Raw genomic sequence first — 19,185 nt, forward strand, 5'->3', positions numbered from 1 at the left:
GAATGATTGTAGAAACTCCACTGTTGCTTCATTTGTTGGACAATGACTCCTCTTTGGACATGGCTGTTTCTCATCTTCATTGTCATCCTTGAAGACCAATTGAAACTAAGCATATTCTCAATTTCTCCCTCGTTACAACTTTCGTTAGCATATCTGCAAGATTCTGGCTAGTGTGTATCTTTTCCAGCTTCAACTTTCCATCTTCCAACACTGATCTTATGAAATGGTACTTGAGTTGTATGTGTTTAGTCTTGGAATGAAATGTTGAGTTCTTTGCAAGATTGATGGCACTTTGGCTATCACTATATAACGTGCCCATATCATGCTTCTTACCCAATTCACCCATAAACCTTTGTAACCAAATTATTTCTTTACTAGCCTCTGTAGTAGCAACATACTCTACTTCTGTTGTTGAAAGTGCAACAACACTTTGGATTTTTGAAACCCAACTGACAGTTGTTCCACCTACGGTAAATACATATCCTGTAGTGCTCCTCCTGTTATCTCTGTCACCTACCATATTTGCATCAACATATCCTTGTAGAGAAATGTTTGAACCACCAAAGCATAATTCCTGATTTGTGATACCTTTCAAATATCTGAGAATCCATTTCACTGCCATCCAATGTTCCTTTCTTGGATTGTTCATGTACCTACTTACAACTCCCACTGCATGTGCATTATCAGGCCTTATGCAGACCATTGCATACATTAAGCTTCCAACTATTGATGCATATGGAACTTTAGACATATAATCCATGTCTTCTTGGGTCTTTGGGCACATTTCCTTACTAGGTTTGAAATGGCTAGAAAAAGGTGTACTAACTGGTTTTGCATTGTGCATATTATATCTTTTCAACACCTTTTGTATGTACTCATTCTGAGACAATGTTAATTTGCGATTTTTCCTATCTCTAGTTATTCTCATACCAAGGATTTGTTTTGCAGCTCCCAAATGCTTCATTGCAAATGAATTTTCCAATTTTCGTTTGAGCACATTTATTCCCTGCATGTTAGACCCTACAACAAGCATGTCATCCACATACAATAACAATATAATATAGTTGCCATCATTTTGATTTTTCAGATAAACACAATGATCAGAGTGACATCTAGTATAACCTTGTTCACATATAAACTTGTTAAATTTTAGATACCACTGCCTTGGAGCTTGTTTTAGGCCACGCAAGCTCTTCTTCAACCTTCACACTAGTTTCTCCTTCCCTTTTACCTCATATCCTTGTGGATGATGCATATATATCTCTTCCTCCAAATCCCCATGGAGAAAGGCTGTCTTTACATCTAATTGCTCAAGATGCAAATCTTCAACTACTACTAGACTTAAAATAGTTCTAATTGAAATCATTTTAACAACAGGAGAAAATATTTCATCGAAATCAATACCTTTCTTTTGTGCAAACCCCTTGACCACATGTTGGGTCCCTATAATACTAGTGATTACCCCATTACTATTGTAGTTATACCCCTTATTTATATTGTTGTGCCCCTATTACCCCCATATTGTTATTTCTGTGCCCCATAGAATCCCTCTATTGTTATTTTTGTGGCTTTATATTATTATTGTTAGGTCGGCTGGATTATATTGTGACTCCTTAGACTCCTATATATAGAAAGGAGGTTTTGTCATTTATATCATCCAAGAATTGTTCATTTATGTAATGTAAAGGAGGTTTCCCCCTCGAAGAGGCTGAATTCTCAGGCGTTGATCTATCTTTTCTATCTTTTCTTGAGCTGGTTTCATAACATTTGGTATCAGAGCTTTGGATTCTAGGGTTTCGCTGCTCCAAACAGGTCATCGTGGAATTTTTGCTATAACGTTTTTTCTATGACGTTTCAGAAGTTGCAAAAAAAACCCATTTGAAAAGAAATCACGCAGAACCTTGGGTCCAAATTTCAGAGCTTTTCGTACGATATTTGCGGAGATATGATCTGAGGAAGTTAGTCTTTTTGCAGACTCCTGAATTACATTCAAAACAGGTGACCTGGGGAAAATCGTCATAACTTTCTCTATGGGGATCGGATTGAAATTTTGTAAGAAGGTATAGAACGAGGATGGACTGTAGCTTCTTGTGTGTGTGTTTCAGATTCAAAGGTTGAAACAATGACTCGTGGTACGTCGTACAAGTTCGTTCTACTGAACCCGTCTCAAAGAAAGTCACTGTGGGAGATTTCACATAACTCTTCCTTGGAGAATCCAATTTGGCTCAGACTTGTGGCATCGGAAAGAGGACACAGAAGGCTACTACAGGTAGAAATTTTAGAACTGGATGATCTGAAATTACAGAGGTACATCAGATTCAATATCAGGCTTCTATAAAGTGAAAAAAGGTGTGTAGTTTTTTTTTAAATTTTTGTGTAAGCTTGGTTTAATGGAATTCAAAGGGCATAGTAAAGCATTATTATCAGTAACTAATGCCCTGAGGAAAGAAAATGCAAACACCTAGTAAGAAACCTAAAAGCTCTAGCATGACTCATGAAGAAGAGGATGAAATGCTACATGATATATCAAAATTACAAGAACAAGTGCAACAAATGTCACGCTTACAAAAGCTAACAGAAGCTAAGATAAGTGGCGTGGAATCTAAGATAAAGGGCATGGAAGCTAAGATGGATGATTCGAAGACAGATTTGAAGAGAGACATGGCAGATTTGAAGATAGATTTGAAGACAGACATGGAAGAATTGAAGAAGTTGCTACAAGAAAGGGTCACTAGTGGTGAAAAGGTAGTAAAGGAAACTCATGATGAGAACAAAAGAAATGTTAATCATGATTCCATAGATGCTAATGTTGGATCGAAGAATCACCATATTCCAAAAATTGATATGAGGAAGTTTGATGGCAAGGATCCCGCCACATGGATATTACAGATGGAGCAATTCTTCGATCTCAATAATGTGCAAAATGCACAAAAGGTACGTATGGCAACTGTATATTTGGAACCAAATCAGTTTGTATGGTATCAATGGCTTTGCTCTCGTAAACAATTTATCACTTGGGCAATTTTTACCGAAGAATTGATAGCACATTATGAAGATACAAAAAGCAACACTTTTTTTAGCCAATTGATAAGTCTCAAACAAAACGGTTCAGTAATGGAGCACATTGAGGAGTTCCAAAAATTGAACATAAGGGTAAAATATATTCCAGAGGAGCATAGGATTGATGTGTTCATAGGGTCTTTAAAGGATAATATCCAACATGATGTTCGCCTTTGGGAACCTAATTCATTAGAGAAGGCATTCAGGTTAGCAAGAAAAATGGAAAGCAAAATTATGGCAACCAGGAAGCATACCACTCACAACTATAAAGACGGAAGTGTTGTTGCCCCTAGTCTTCCACAACCTATAAGGTTGACACCACAACAATTGGAAGAAAAAAGAGCAAAAGGGCTTTGTTACAGTTGTGATAGCAAATACACTAAAGGTCATAAGTGTGCTGAGAAGAAATTATTCTACATAGATTGTGAAGAGGAAGAAGAAAAGGAGCAAGAAAGGTCAAAAGAAGAAGATATACTCCAGGAACAAAGCCTAGATGAAGAACAAATAAATCCGACCATATCTTGTAATGCATTGGCGGGAATTACCACTCCTCAAACCATCAAGATAGAAGGACAAATCAAGAAGAAAAAGGTAATAGTGTTGATTGATTCAGGAAGCACCCACAATTTTATTCATTGTAGGGTAGCAAAAGAATTGAATTGCTTCCTATATCCAGCACCAGAGTGTCAAGTGATGATTGCAAATGGAGCAACAATAAATTGCTCTGGAAAGTGCCATAATATCAAGCTATCCATGGGAGAATATGTATTGACTAGCCCAATGCTTTCCATTCCAATGGGAGGTGCTGATGTTGTACTAGGAGTCCAATGGCTACAATCCTTGGGTACAATAGCTTTTAATTTTCAAGAACTTTTCATCAAATTTTCTACGGAAGGAAAGGAAGTTGAATTAAGGGGTATTGCAGGGAAACCAGGAAAGATAATCAGCTCTAATGGCATGACAAAGCTTCTAAAAAAGGAGCAAAGAGGTGTAATTGCACAATTATGTTCGCTAGATGTTTCCACATTGGAATCATCTATTTCTCCAGATCTCCAAAAAGTCCTGGACAATCATTCCAAGGTATTTGAGACTCCAAAAGGTCTCCCACCTATGCGTGATCATGATCATGCTATTCATCTGATTCCAGGAAGTGTTCCTCCAAACATCAGGCCATACAGATATCCCTATGTCCAAAAAAGTGAAATTGAACATATGGTTGCAGAAATGATAGAGGCTAGTATAATTCAACCGAGTCAAAGTTCTTTTGCAGCTCCAGTAGTATTGGTGCACAAGAAGGATGGATCATGGCGCATGTGTCTGGATTATAGGGAGCTCAACAAGCTCACTATTAAAGATAAGTTCCCCATTCCTGTTATTGATGAATTACTGGATGAATTGCATGGATCAATTTACTTCACCAAGTTGGATCTTCGTTCGGGATATCATCAAATCAGAATGAAGATTGAAGACATTCCGAAAACAACATTTAGAACTCATGAGGGTCATTATGAATTTTTGGTCATGCTTTTTGGCCTTACCAATGCACCTTCAACATTTCAAGGTTTGATGAATTCAATTTTCAAACCATTCCTTAGAAAATTTGTGTTAGTACTTTTTGATGATATACTAATCTACAACAAGTCTTGGAAGGATCATGTTGAACATGTTGACAGGGTGCTACAACTATTGGAGGAGAAACAATTATATGCAAAAAGATCCAAATGTTTCTTTGGAGTCCAGGAGGTGGAATATTTGGGTAATATTGTATCTCATGAAGGAGTTAAGGTAGACCCTAGCAAAATTAAAGCCATTAAGGAATGGAAAATTCCCACATCCATAAAGCATCTGCGAGGATTTCTTGGGTTGACAGGGTATTATCGCAAGTTTGTTAAGAATTATGGGAGAATAGCAGCACCTCTAACAACATTATTGAAGAAAGATTCATTTTCATGGACTCCGGAAGCAACAAAGGCCTTTGAACATCTTAAAGAGGCAATGTGCCAAGCACCGGTCTTAGCTACACCGGACTTCACAAAAACCTTTATTGTGGAATGTGATGCTTCAGGAAATGGAATTGGGGCTGTTCTAATGCAAGATGAAAGACCCATTGCTTTTGAAAGTCGTCCAATCAAGGGAAAGTTTTTAAGAAAAGCTATTTATGAGAAGGAAATGTTGGCAATACTCCATGCACTTAAGAAATGGTGACCCTACCTAATGGGAAGACACTTCAAGGTAAAAACGGATCATGATAGCCTTAAATACTTTTTAGAACAAAGATTATCCTCTGAAGAGCAACAAAAGTGGGTCACAAAGATGTTGGGTTATGACTTTGAAATCATCTACAAAAAGGGAAGCAAAATGTGGTGGCAGATGCACTCTCAAGAAAGGATGAGGATGTGGAAGCATTGTTGTGTGCCATTTCTATTATCCAACCAGATTGGATAAACGAAGCAAGGGAGGAATGGAAGAATGACGAAGAAGTGTGGGCACTTATTCGAAAGCTACAACAAGATTCCAGTACTTCTGATACATTTAGCTGGTAAAATGATTCGTTATGGTACAAAGATCGCTTATACCTCTGTAAGAATTCCCAGCTAAAACAAAAGATTCTTATGGAATTGCACACTTCTCCCTTAAGAGGGCACTCAGGATTTTTAAAAACTTACCACAGGGTTAAGAAGGAATTTTTTTGGGATGGCCTTAAATCAGATATTCAAAAGTTTGTGGCGGAATGTTTGGTTTTCCAGCAAAATAAAGTTGAAACAATTAAGACACCGGGTCTATTACAACCTTTATCCATTCCAAGCCAACGTTGGGAGGAGGTTTCAATGGATTTTATCACAGGTTTACCCAAGTCTGAGGGAAAGAGTGTCATCATGGTGGTAGTTGACAGACTTACCAAGTATGCACACTTTTGTGCATTATCACATCCATTTAAAGCTAGTACAGTTTCTACTGCATTTATGGAAACAGTTCAAAAGCTACATGGAAACCCAAAGATTATTGTAAGTGACAGAGATCCCATTTTCACTGGAAATTTTTGGACAGAATTATTTTCTTGTCTTAGTACTCAGTTAGCTCATAGCTCATCTTATCATCCTCAATCTGATGGGAAAACTGAGATAGTAAACAAATGTTTGGAAGGATATCTTCGTTGCTTTGTATCTGATAAACAGACACAATGGGTCAAATGGTTGCCTCTGGCTGAATGGTGGTATAACACTTCCTTCCATACAGCAACAAAAATGACCCCATTTATGGCACTTTATGGGTATCAACCACCCTCCATCACATCATAGTTAAGAGAAAATTCTAAGGTTCAGGCAGTGGAACATCACATCGAACATCAACAACAAGTCCTCCAACTCTTAAAGGATAACCTCGTGTTGGCACAAAATAGAATGAAACAACAGGCAGATCAACATCGCAGTGAAAGAAGTTTTGATGTAGGTGATTGGGTATTCCTACGGCTACAACCATATAAGCAAATGTCCCTAAAGCAAGCTAAGAAGGATAATAAATTATCACCAAAGTATTATGGTCTGTACAAGGTGTTGCAAAAGATTGGTACTATGGCATACAAATTGGAGCTTCCTGCAACTTCTCGATTGCACCCAGTTTTCCATGTTTCATGTTTAAAGAAGGTTATAGGTGACAAGCTCCCAATTCAAACAATATTGCCAGAACTTGACGAGGAAGGAAAAATTATATTGGAACCGGAAGCAGTCACAGAAACAAGAACTCGACAGCTACGAAATCGATCAATTTCAAAGTATCTTATCAAGTGGAAGAACTTATCCGCTGAAGATTCCACATGGGAGGATGAGAATTTTATGCAGAAGTATCCAGAACTACTAAAGAGTTGAGGACAACACTTTTTTGAAGGAAAGGGGCATGTTGGGTCCCTATAATACTAGTGATTACCCCATTACTATTGTAGTTATACCCCTTATTTATATTGTTGTGCCCCTATTACCCCCATATTGTTATTTATGTGCCCCATAGAATCCCTCTATTGTTATTTTTGTGGCTTTATATTATTATTGTTAGGTCGGCTGGATTATATTGTGACTCCTTAGACTCCTATATATAGAAAGGAGGTTTTGTCATTTGTATCATCCAAGAATTGTTCATTTATGTAATGTAAAGGAGGTTGCCCCCTCGAAGATGCTGAATTATAAGGCGTTGATCTATCTTTTCTATCTTTTCTTGAGTTGGTTTCATAACACCACAAGTCTAGCTTTGTACCTTTATTTTCCTCCATCTTCTTCCTTTAGCCTGTAAACCCATTTATTCTTCAATGTAGGTTTTCCTACAGGCAACCTGACTAAGTCCCAAGTCTGGTTATGCATTAAGGAGTCCATATCTTCTTCCATGGCTAGCTCCCACTTCTTCCTACTTTCAACTTGCATTGCTTCTTCATAACATTCGGGTTCACCAGAATCAGCCAACAATAAATAATATAATGAAGGAGAGTATCATTCACGGGGTATACTTATCCTGGTAGATCTTCTAACACCACTTTCAGGTGTTTGGGGTGCCTGTTGCTGTTGTGGTGGTTGCTATTGTTGTGGTTGTTGATTATTATTATTTTCAGGCACCTTTACTTTTTCAGTGATCACATCAAGAACTGTGTATTCCTTGTTTTCTTTTGCCTGTTTCTTTTCCTGCAACTGATTCTTATACAAGACCTTTTCATCGAATATTACAACTCTGCTCCTAATGATTTTGTGATTTTCATAATCATATAAGCGATAACCAAAATTATTAACACCATATCCAATAAAGGTACATTTCTTTGATTTTGCCTCAAGCTTTGTTCTATTTTCTTTATTAATATGGACAAAGGGCTCACAACCAAAAGGCTTTAAAAAAGAGTAGTTTACCTTTTTACCTGTCCATGCTTCCCCTGGAACACCACCATCCAAGGAACTTGAAGGCCCTCTATTTATTAGATAAACAATAGTATCTACAGCATCTGCCCAAAATTGTAAGGGCAATCCTGCATGCAATCTCATGCACCTTGCACGCTCCATGATTGTTCTATTCATCCTTTCTGACACACCATTTTCTTGTGGTGTTCTTGGAACTTTCTTCTCTCTGCGAATTCCATGCTCTGAACAGTACCTATCAAAATATTTGCTACAATATTCACCTCCATTGTCTGATCTAAGACACTTCAATTTCTTTCCTGTCTCAATCTCCCAAAGCTTTCCATTTATTGAAAGTATCAAATACATCAGATTTATTCGTAATACAAAAGATCCAAGTTTTTCTAGTTGCATCATCAATAAAAGTAACATAATAATGAGAGCCATCGAGAGATGATACCTGAGTAGGTCCCCATATATCTGTATGCACAAGCTCTAATTTTTCGCTCTTCTTTTCTTTCACAACTCTAAGAAATTTTATTCTCTTTTGTTTTCCATAAATGCAATTCTCACAGAAGTCCAAATCAACATTCTTCAAACCTGACAACAAATTCCTTGAGTGAAGAATATTCATCCCCTTCTCACTCATGTGTCTAAGCCTATGATGCCATAATGCTGCATCTGCTCCTTTGGAAGTTAAAGAATTAACAGAGTTAGAAATACCATTGCATAAATACAATGTACCAACCTTTTCGCCTTTTGCTATTACCAGGGCTCCTTTGGTGACCTTCTAAGCTTTATCTGTGAAATTTGTCACACAACCTTCACCACCTAACTGCCCTGTTGAAATCAAATTTTTCTTCAGATCTGGAACATGCCTTACCTCCTTTAGTAGCCATTGGTTTCCATTCTACTGTTTTACAAGAACCTTACCCATTCCAACAATTTTACAGGGTTTATCATCACCCAAACGAATTTGTCCAAAATCTCCTTGAACATAGTCATGAAAATATTTCTTATTAGGTGTGGCATGGAATGAGGCCCCTGAATCTACCACCCAAGAATCAGTAATATTTTCGAAAGAAAGAATCAAAGCATCTTGTAACACCTCACCTGTCACATTTGCTTCATGATTGTTTTCTTGTTGTGCATCTCCTTCTTTTCCCTTCCGAGATCTACAGTCTTTCTTTAGGTGTCCTTTCTTTTCGCATTTCTAGCACACTATCCCCGATCTAGACTTGGACATGCCTTTCCTTGATTTACTGCGATATCATGTGCTCTTTCCTCTTTCCATTTTTCTTCCCTTAGACCTTGCACTTAAAGCATTACCTGATGTCTCACCAGAGATTTTCTGTCGCATTTCCTCACTAAGGATAGCACTGACAACATCATCAAACTTTAAAGTACTAGATCCAGAAACAGAGTTACTAATGGCCATTACTAAACCATTCCAACTTTCTGGCAATGAGCACAAGAATAACAGAGCTCTAACTTCATCATCAAAGTTTGCCCCTATAGAACTTAACTAACTTGTAACAGTATTAAAATCATTTAAATAGTCTGCAACAGATCCACCTTCCGACATCTTCATATTAAATAACCGTTTCATAAGAAATACCTTATTTGAGGCCGAAGGTTTTTCATATAGTTTTGCCAATGCCTTAATCAAACCCTCTGTCATTGTTTCCTTCGAAATGTTGAAGGCGACCGACACTACGAGGCACAACCGTACTGTTCCGAGTGCCTTTCTATCGAGAAGGTTCAATTCTTCATCTGTCATACCTGTCAACGTCTTTGTTTTTCCACCCAATGGTAGGTATAGATCTTTCTGATACAGATAATCTTCCATCTTTACCTTCCACAGTGAGAAGTTTTGGCCGTTAAATTTCTCAACCCTAAACTTACCATCTTCCGCCATTGCTCCCATTCGAATGAGGAACCCTTCTTTCCTGCAAGATTATCAGCCAAATAGACCTTCAGCTTTGATACCAGTTGTTAGAAAATTATATATTATAGAGAAATGGAACACATAGAATATTGCATAAATATAAACACATAAAACACATAAAACTAGAGAGACACAGATATACGTGGTTCACCCAGTTTGGGCTATGTCCACCCCGAACAGCCAATCCTTCCTTTCTATTATCCAGAAAAATGAAGAGACACAACCTACAACAGATCCGTTGTAATATACTATGTTTTCTCTCATAGTCTCACCTCTCTATTTCTCGCTCGGAGAATACACATCTATTACACAGCCTCAATACAATGCCCTCATACAAAGAGAGGGGGTTGCCTTCTAGGGCAAAAAGACCCTACACTAAACATAAGTTCTACTGTCAGATCATCCGCCTAATGAACGGCCTAGATTGACTAGAAATTATTATACTTTTACAAGGCAATTTTACATCTATTTTTAGCTTCGGGGGCGCTGCCCCCGAAACCCCCGTCGGGGCACCACTGGCCCCCGAACCCCCCAGCCGAGGGGGATGGACCCCCCCGAACCCCCGCGGGGGGCACAAGTCTCCCCCACACCCCCCCGCGTGGATGGGTGTACAAACTTCCTGGGGTATACATCCGGTTGAAACAAAGACCTCTAAATAATCATGCTCCACACCCAACACCTTGAAAGATAATTATACATTGCCTAAAATGGATCATGTGCTGCAAAAGGTAATAGGATCTTTTAGAATTTCAATGCTGGATAGATTCTCTAGGTATAACCAGGTGGTTGTGGATAGAGAAGATCAGAATAAGACAACATTCAGAACTCCCTAGGGAACCTTTATGTATGCCAGAATGCCTTTTGGATTGATGAACGCAAGTGCTACATTTCAGAGGGTTATGGACATTGCTTTTATGGGAGATAAGTTTGTAGTAATATATTTGGATGATATTATTGTTTTCTCAAAGCTTGATGAAGAACATCTGGACCATCTGAAAAAGACTTTTGAAAAATGTAGAAGATTTGGGCTTTCCTTAAATCCTAAGAAATACATTTGTGCTCTGGAAGAGGGCAAACTATTGGGGCACATTGTTTCTAGAGATGAAGTGAAGATTGATCCAGCAAGATTACAAGCTGTGCAAAAACTACCACTACCTAGGAGTAAAAAGGATATTCAAAAATTTCTAGGAAAAATAATCTTCTTAAGGAGAGTTGTGTCCAATTATGCAGAAATTGTAAAAGAAATTACTAATATGCTGAAGAAGGAGAATCAAGTGCATTGGACCATGGAAGCCAGAGAATCATTTTCCAGGATCAAAGAAGCATTGCGGGCAGCTCCAATCCTAATCAGCCCTAATTATCAAAAGCCTTTCCAAGTTTTTTCATTCGCATCACCAAGTTCAATAGCTATTTTCTTGCTGTGGAAGAATGATGAAGAGAGGGAGCAACCTGTTACATTCTTTAGCAAGATTATTAGGGATGTTGAGCTAAAGTATAATATTCTTGAAAAGCAAGTGTATGCTTTGGTAAAAGCCCTAAAATCCTTTATAACTTATGTGCTGCAGTCACAGATCATTGCTTATGTGCCAAATGTTGCAGTAAAAGATATATTAGTATAGGGAGATGTAGAAGGTGAAAGAGGAAAATGGATAGCCAAGATCCAAGAGTATGACTTGGACATAAAACCCACAAATCTGGTGAAAGGACAAGGATTAGCAAAAATGTTGACAGAGTCGAACTTTAAGGCATTGGGATTTAACTTGCTGACACCTGTGGATGAAGGAACAACTGAAGAAAATGAAGGAAAGCTAGATCCAGGTATGAAGATCAGGTATACATTTTCATGTTCAGAATGGTACAAGCATATAATCCATTATTTGTGTTTTCTCTCCTGTCCCCAATCCTTGGATAGAACAAAGTATATAGCATTAAAGATCAAAGCACAACCATATGTGATTGTGGAAGGAAGATTATACTGGAAGGATCCTGTAGGAATTTTGTTGCTATGTTTAACATAAGATGAGTTTACAGAGGTAATCAAAGATCATCATGAGGGGTTATGTGGAGGACATTACAGTTGGAAAGTCATTGCACATAAAATCCTTCAAACAAAATTTTATTGGCCTACTTTATTTGGTGATACATATAAGTTTTTCAGAAGCTCTCAGAAGTGTCAGCTTTTTGCTGAGAAGAAGAGGTTAGCTCCCTTTCCTTTGATCCCAATTTTCATAGAGGAACCATTCAGACAATGGGGATTGGACTTTGTTGGAGAGATTAACCCACCTTCAAGTGGAGATCACAAGTGGGTAGAAGCTATACCTACTAAGAGAGAAAATGATCAGGTGGTGATGAAGTTTTTAGAGGAGAATATTTTCAGCAAATTTGGATGCCCCATCAAAATCATAACAGATAATGATCAAGTCTTCAATTCAAGTAAGTTTATTTCTTTTTATCAAAAGTTTAATGTTATTTTGTCCCATTGAATAGCTTATCATCCACAGGGAAATGGACTAGCTGAATCTACTAACAAAACTTTGATGAAGATCCTTAAGAAAACTATTGCAGAGAACCAAAAAGACTGGGATTCTAATTTAAAGTTTACTCTATGGGCTGCTAGAGTGACTACAAGAAGGTCTACAGGAAAATCACCTTTTGAATTACTATATGGAACTCAGGCTCTATTTCCAAGTCAACTTGTGAAGCATATGATTGCAATGATTTAGGAGGCGAAAGAAGAACCCAATGCTTTGATAAGAAGAATGAATAAAGTAGTGGAGCTAACTGAGAATAGGGACAAGGTAAGAGACAACTTGATTATGTATCAATCAAAGATGAAAAGCATTTTTAACAAAAAATCCAAGGAGATTGACTTTAAAGTTGCAGACCTAGTATTAAGATGGGATACCAGAAGGGAAGATAAGGGTAAGCATGGGAAGTTTGATCCTCTCTAGTATGGCTCTTTTATATTTGTTGAAGCAAGGTCCAATAACACTTTCCTTCTTGAGAATCTCGATGGTGAAACTCTATAGCTGCCTGTCAATGGGTAGTACCTCAAGCATTACTTCCAATTCTAAAGCATAAGCATATTATCATTGTAGATACCGGAGTGAAATCAGTGTACAAATGTCAGAGAATTTAAAATTATGTAAGCAATATATGACTCCATGCCCAAGGTGAAGGCACTGATCTGTGGTTCTTAGTGCTTCTATGGCAAAAGTGCTATCCCCAGGTGGAGCCAGATGTTGTAGCATTCATTGTCCACTTTTATTTAAATTTTACTTTCAGTCTTGTTACAAAATGGGAGAAAAATAAAAAATATGAAAGGAATGGTTGATTTTATATTTTCAATGGTTTTGAAAGTTTCAAACCCACGAGAAGATCAAAGTCGTCCGATCAACAGGCCATAGATCCAACGACAATTGCATCATTAACTAGAATGGGTTCATTTTGGAGATTGGATGCGACAGTGTATCAAACACAGTTTAAATTTGCTCAAGTGTGGGTTAATCTCAGCCATCCATCGGAAAAGGTGGGATCTGTTAGATATGGGTCACAATATCGGGTCAGAAGATGATCAATTTTCATCTTTCAATCGGACCCGACAAATCATCAAATTCAGTTTTATTTCCTATCGGGTCTGGAGATCGAGTCGGCAAAGTCATCAGGTTCAGTCCTTAATATTGGACCCGATGAATCATTAAACATAGTTTTATGTCCTATTGGGTCCGTAAGGGAGTCAAAGGCACGTTGAAAAGGTGGATGCGATAGGTTGTATGAACCAGTGTTAATTCTTGTTAAGTTCCGTGCGCCCACCATCGTTTAAATTTCATACAAGTTCGACAAGCGCGATCAAGTGATAGTTTGATAAGCAGTTTAAGGTGCGCTGCAGGGAAGTAATGAGCACAAAGGGTAACAGAGCTTGACCTCCGCAGTTGACCGTGACGCTAGCACGATTGACAGGAATGTGTGGCCAGAAATCATTATGGGGGTTCAACCTCGTTGATGCTCTCACACACTCTTTAACCCCCGTGGTACTCCCAAAGCCTTCCGTCCTTCATCCACTACTCCGTTAAGGCTCAAGATACAGTTTCAAATAGAGAACGGCCATAATCTTCTAAGTTCCATTACTTCTTGTTATTTTATGTTCTTTGAGGTGTCTTTTACCCTCTGTGTAATATTCTGTAATATTTTTTACTTTAGACAGTTAGGGAAATAGTTAAGTAGTTTGACAGTTTTGGTGACTACCAACTGTCTCATAATGTATAAAAAAGGGAAAATTTAGAGAGAAGGGGTTCGAATTTTGGAGAACCTGGATACTAGGCCACTGAATTCCTGATACAACTATTGATTAATGAAAGAATCAGAAGTTTTCCATACATTGTTGGGTATGATTTTGTGACTTCTCTGTTATGTGTCATCTTATGTTTTCTTCCTTTAAGTATGGTAATGAAGTTGTAGGTCTTTATTTGCTTATGTAAATGAAGTTAAAATCCCTTAAAAGAGCGCTCCTATACTTGAATTTCACACCTCTGTAATTCTTCTAAGTTACATATAGTAGTTTCTGTGTAAGGCAGCATATCATCTATAACTTCTCCAAGTGTCACAGATAGTAGGTCCTGTGTAAAACAACATATTTTGTTTGACTTATTCAAGCTTTCTTCATTCATCATTTATATTCAACAATCAAATTGCATTCTGATATTTTCTGGTCACTTAAGTATTGAGGGTTAAAAACCAAGTCTTTCATGTCTTTCATTTAAGAACATAATATACAATTAAGTGACAAACAAGTGACAATAAATATAAACATTAATGTCTTAAGAACAATTTCTACATAGCCAAGAAATTGGTTTCTTAAGGTATGACACATGGCTTGCTCGAGCCATGTTGTCTCACATGAGTACATGTGCATTGTAATGTTGATTCATGTCACGTGTAAGTCAAGTTTTAATAGTTGGACATAATAGTCATAGAGTAGGTCAAGAGTCATGAGGGTAGTTGAACGGTCACAAGAGGGAATGTCAAGGGTCACCTCGCCTTTTGCTATAAATAGTCCCGCATAACTCATTGTAAGGGCTTTTGGTCAGCAAAGATTTTGATAAGACTATCTTGGAAAGAGCTTGGAAAATATTGTAACGCGCCATGACTTCTCCACTGCATGAAGCTAGTTCATCTCTTTGGAGGAGCAGGTGGATGTGGCTGTAACATTCCACTGTTGGGGCCAGCCACTTCACATGGATGTATTGTATGATTGGAACTTACACTTATTTATATAATAAGAGCCAACACGTTTTCACACATGCATTGTATCTGTTGTAAGACTGATCTTTAACACTTGTAATGCATGTTGCTTTAACCTGTGTTCTACATCTGAACTAATTCATTTGTTGTAATGCATAATCTATTAATGGAAATGTGTTGTATATGCTATTAATGTTTCTTGTCCATGTCCACTGCTCTTCCGAACATCAGATAGACCTTTCACATGAACCTTGTTGTATCAACCGTTGCACTCATTCAGACTGATCCGTGAGTGTTATACGTGTTACCTTACCTTGTATGTTGTGACTACTGCATCCGAGTGGACTACTCTACCAGAAGCTGTGTATGTCCTGTGTGTTGTGTGTTCCTAGCTGAGTTGGGACTGATCCCTTTCAACCTGGAACTCAACTTCACCCTTATCTCAACCCACCTGTGTTAGAACCTCTCATACACCTTCCTTGACTCACTGCAGTGGTCACACCCTTGCTACTTACAGAGTTATCTTACTTGCCTCTGTGTAACATCACGGTCAAGGCATTACCATACGATCCACTACTGGGACTCCTACACCAAACAGTCTGAGGTCTGATTGGGACTTCTTACTGAGGAGATCCCCTTACATTTTGGCGCTAGAAGGAGGGCCAAATGACAAGTTGAGTCATCACAACTGTTTTGAATCTCTACACATCTATCATGACTAACTACCGAGTTTCTCTTCCAAAGTGCATGTCCTATGGAAATGAATTCATTATCTCGGAAAAGCTCTCGGATAACTTGTCTCATAAAACATATGATGGTGGAGGCTACGCAGCCTTGTTTAAGCTCGCAGTCGGTGTTATAGGCTCATGTGAAAGACATTGACTCTTTAAGGAATAGATGAGTTGCACGATGTTCATCTACACACTTCAAGGGAACCTGTTGTACTAGTGTGCCACACTGCCCAAAAAATCTATTCATTCTCTTGTTCATGTGATCAGAGAGATAAACTATGCCTTCAATCACTTTGACCATGAAGCACTTGATCAAGAAATTCTGAATTACGAAAAGCACCCAATGAATCCGTTGATCAGTTTTACACACGCTTTTGTAATCTTGCATACAAATTTCCTGAAGATGAAATTGATTGGGAATTTATTTATGGAAGATTTGAGTATCTACTTCACATATCCGAACCCCACTCAGCACACTTCGGTGATGGAGTTTCACAATCACAGGCAAGTATAGTCGCAGTCACAAGTGACTGTCTGCCTTTCACCTCATCAAACAGCTCCACCACCGCAGAGTGATGTGGGAGATAATGTACATGCCTCTGTTGAATTGTCACACTCTCCCACCCCACCTGATCTTGAGATTTGTGAAGATTTGGATTGCAGGCTTGTTGGTTGTCACACAGACTCTTTCCCTCGACCTCCATCCTCTCGTTCTGTTGATCCTCCAGATTGTATTGTTTTGTGTTCTCCCATTCCGAACTCCTTACCTGTTGTGTATGGGGATCAATTTGTCGATAAAGTTGTTGTTATGCAACCAACCTATGCCATTATTCATGATGAGTGTGTGTGGGAATCTAAAGAAGAGCCCGCGGGGAAGGATGACTTCCTTCCATTTGCGCTTCATCTGCTTCATCTTGACATCCATTGTGATTTTTCCACTATTGATTTCTCCAGTGAAAACTCATTTCCGAATGTTTCTACTTCTGATCATTCACAAGACACCTTGGATGTTAGCCTGTCATTACTGTGCAAAGAGGACACATCTTCCTCTAAAAATCCATTCATTTTTTCATTTATCTTTCTTGAAAACACAGAGTTTGAACATCTTTACTTCTCATCTACCCTTCTCCCTGATTCATCAAATCATGAGGATGCTAACAAACACCCTGAATTTTCTGATCTTGGTTGTCGTGATCTATTCACTTCCTCATCCGATCACAATGTTGATTCAACTGTTGTTAATCTATCCAAGACACTAGTCTATGATGATCTATCTGTCCATGAGGTCGAAACCCCCTTGAATGTCGAGGCACCCTAGCCCTAGCTGATGGTTATGTCAGGCCCTTGCTGTCCTGAGGTTGGTCTCACTTCTGGTCAGGAAATTGTTGAAACACTCAAGGCTCCTCATCACTCTTTGCTTTCCACTAAAGATCAACCAAACACCCAGATCTCGCTTCCTCCACTCGAACTACACAACCCCATCGCTCATGCATTGGAGGAATATTACATAGCAAGCACACATGCACAACACAAGTGGTCTACCTTTTTCATATTTTCTTGCATGTCACAATCAAGAGAATGCATACATTCAACATATGCATGCATTATAGCACAACGCCATGGCAGCTCCACAGAATGCATGGCATGCACTTTAACTCATCTTTGTTCTGTGGTCACTTGGAAGCTCAGAGTGTGTTTGTCTTCACTGTTACATCTTTCTTGTTTGATGGTTCACACAGTTGTCTTATTCGAGAACCATGCCTTCGCCAACATGGGTCAACCAATGCACCGATGGCTGCATTGGAAGTATCACTTCACGTGAGATGACCCATGCACTCTTAGCTTAGGAGTAGGAGTAGTGCTTGCTTTTGAGTGGTTTTCTTGCATGCTTGTTTGATTACTTGCTTTGTTTGTTTGTTTGTTTGTTTTCTTACTTTATTTGCTTTTGCTTTTGCTTTTGCTTTTGCTTCTGCTCTTGCTTTGCTTTATTGTTTTTTAGTTCGCTTGTTTCATTTCATAGGATAGTTTCACATGAAACCATGTATGACTCTTGAAACAAGCTGGGTAAAATACAAGAAGCCTTGTGCTGCTATCACTACTTGGTTATTTGTCATCCTACCTCTATATGAAGAACTTGTTACTTTTAGTCCATGATACGTTGATGGAAAAAAAGTACTGTTTGAAGTGAACCTTGGTGAAAACACAACGCATGTGCGCTAATTGGTGTCACTTGCTCTAGTCGTTTGTTTTTGGGTTAACCCTTGTCAACTCAGTCAGGTAGAGTAAGGTGAGGGGGAAAACCTAGACAGACACATCAGAGATATAATAAAATACTTCTCTACTAGAACAACCTCTTCTTCTCTCAATAAGTCGGGATCCCTCTTCTGCCTCTGAAATGAATAAGTTATATGCACAGTTGACAAAAAATGAAAAAGGTGAAAAAAGTTTGAAAAAATGAAAAATGAATAAGGCGAAAGAAAAGAAAGGCTTCCTGTGCAGGGAGATGATGCAAGTAACTCCGTCGGGGTACTGACCAGGCTTGCTAACAACAGAGCCATGCTTGTGTTCCTATGTGACTCCACCGGGGTACTGTCTAGGCCTGCTGGCACCGAAGCAACACCAGAGATGAAACTAAGACTCTAACGACTATACTACTTGTGCACCAATATACCCCTCAACCCCAATCAAAACAACTTTCCTGCCTTGGCTTGGAAGGTGTGTCAATCGACCAAGAGCTTGGCAGACGCTACATCTTACAATCAAGCCAGTGTGAAACCAAGATGAGCTGAGAGCTGTACAATACTTCCTGAGGTGTTAGACTTTCTTTTCACGAACAAGGTCCATTCAAAGAGATGGAGTTCTACTAGTGTGTCATCAAGTGTTGTAGCGGCTATAACCACCCTCCAAAATTTTTCCTTAGCTTCATTTTGGATCCTCCCTTACAACCTTCACAGCAACTTGCCTTGCTTCATCAAGTTCACAAGCTTCAGTGTTTTTCTTGCACAAAGGCAGCCTGTCGATCACAGCTTGATCCATTCCCCTCATAGGATGTTCATCCAAACTTGGTCGAGCTAAAGGCTGAGCAACTTCCCCAAAAAAATTGCTCATTTCTGGAGGGCAATGAGCCATCCATCCATAAATTGTGCAATATTGTCTGGCAGCCTACTGGGCTCCAATATTTCACAATTCTTCTAGTCAACACTCCCAGTAGGAATTACACAATTTTCCCTAGCAGGGCTGCTCAACCCAGAATTTGCACAAATCTGGGTAGCAGTCAGCTGCTCTACACAGAAATTGCATAAATCTCCTCGGAAGTTAGCTCAACTCCCAGCCA

This window comes from Pinus tabuliformis, chromosome J (genome assembly GCF_031772625.1).
Source record: "Pinus tabuliformis cultivar Carrire ecotype Pingquan chromosome J, CPIR1, whole genome shotgun sequence".
NCBI lineage: Eukaryota > Viridiplantae > Streptophyta > Pinopsida > Pinales > Pinaceae > Pinus > Pinus tabuliformis.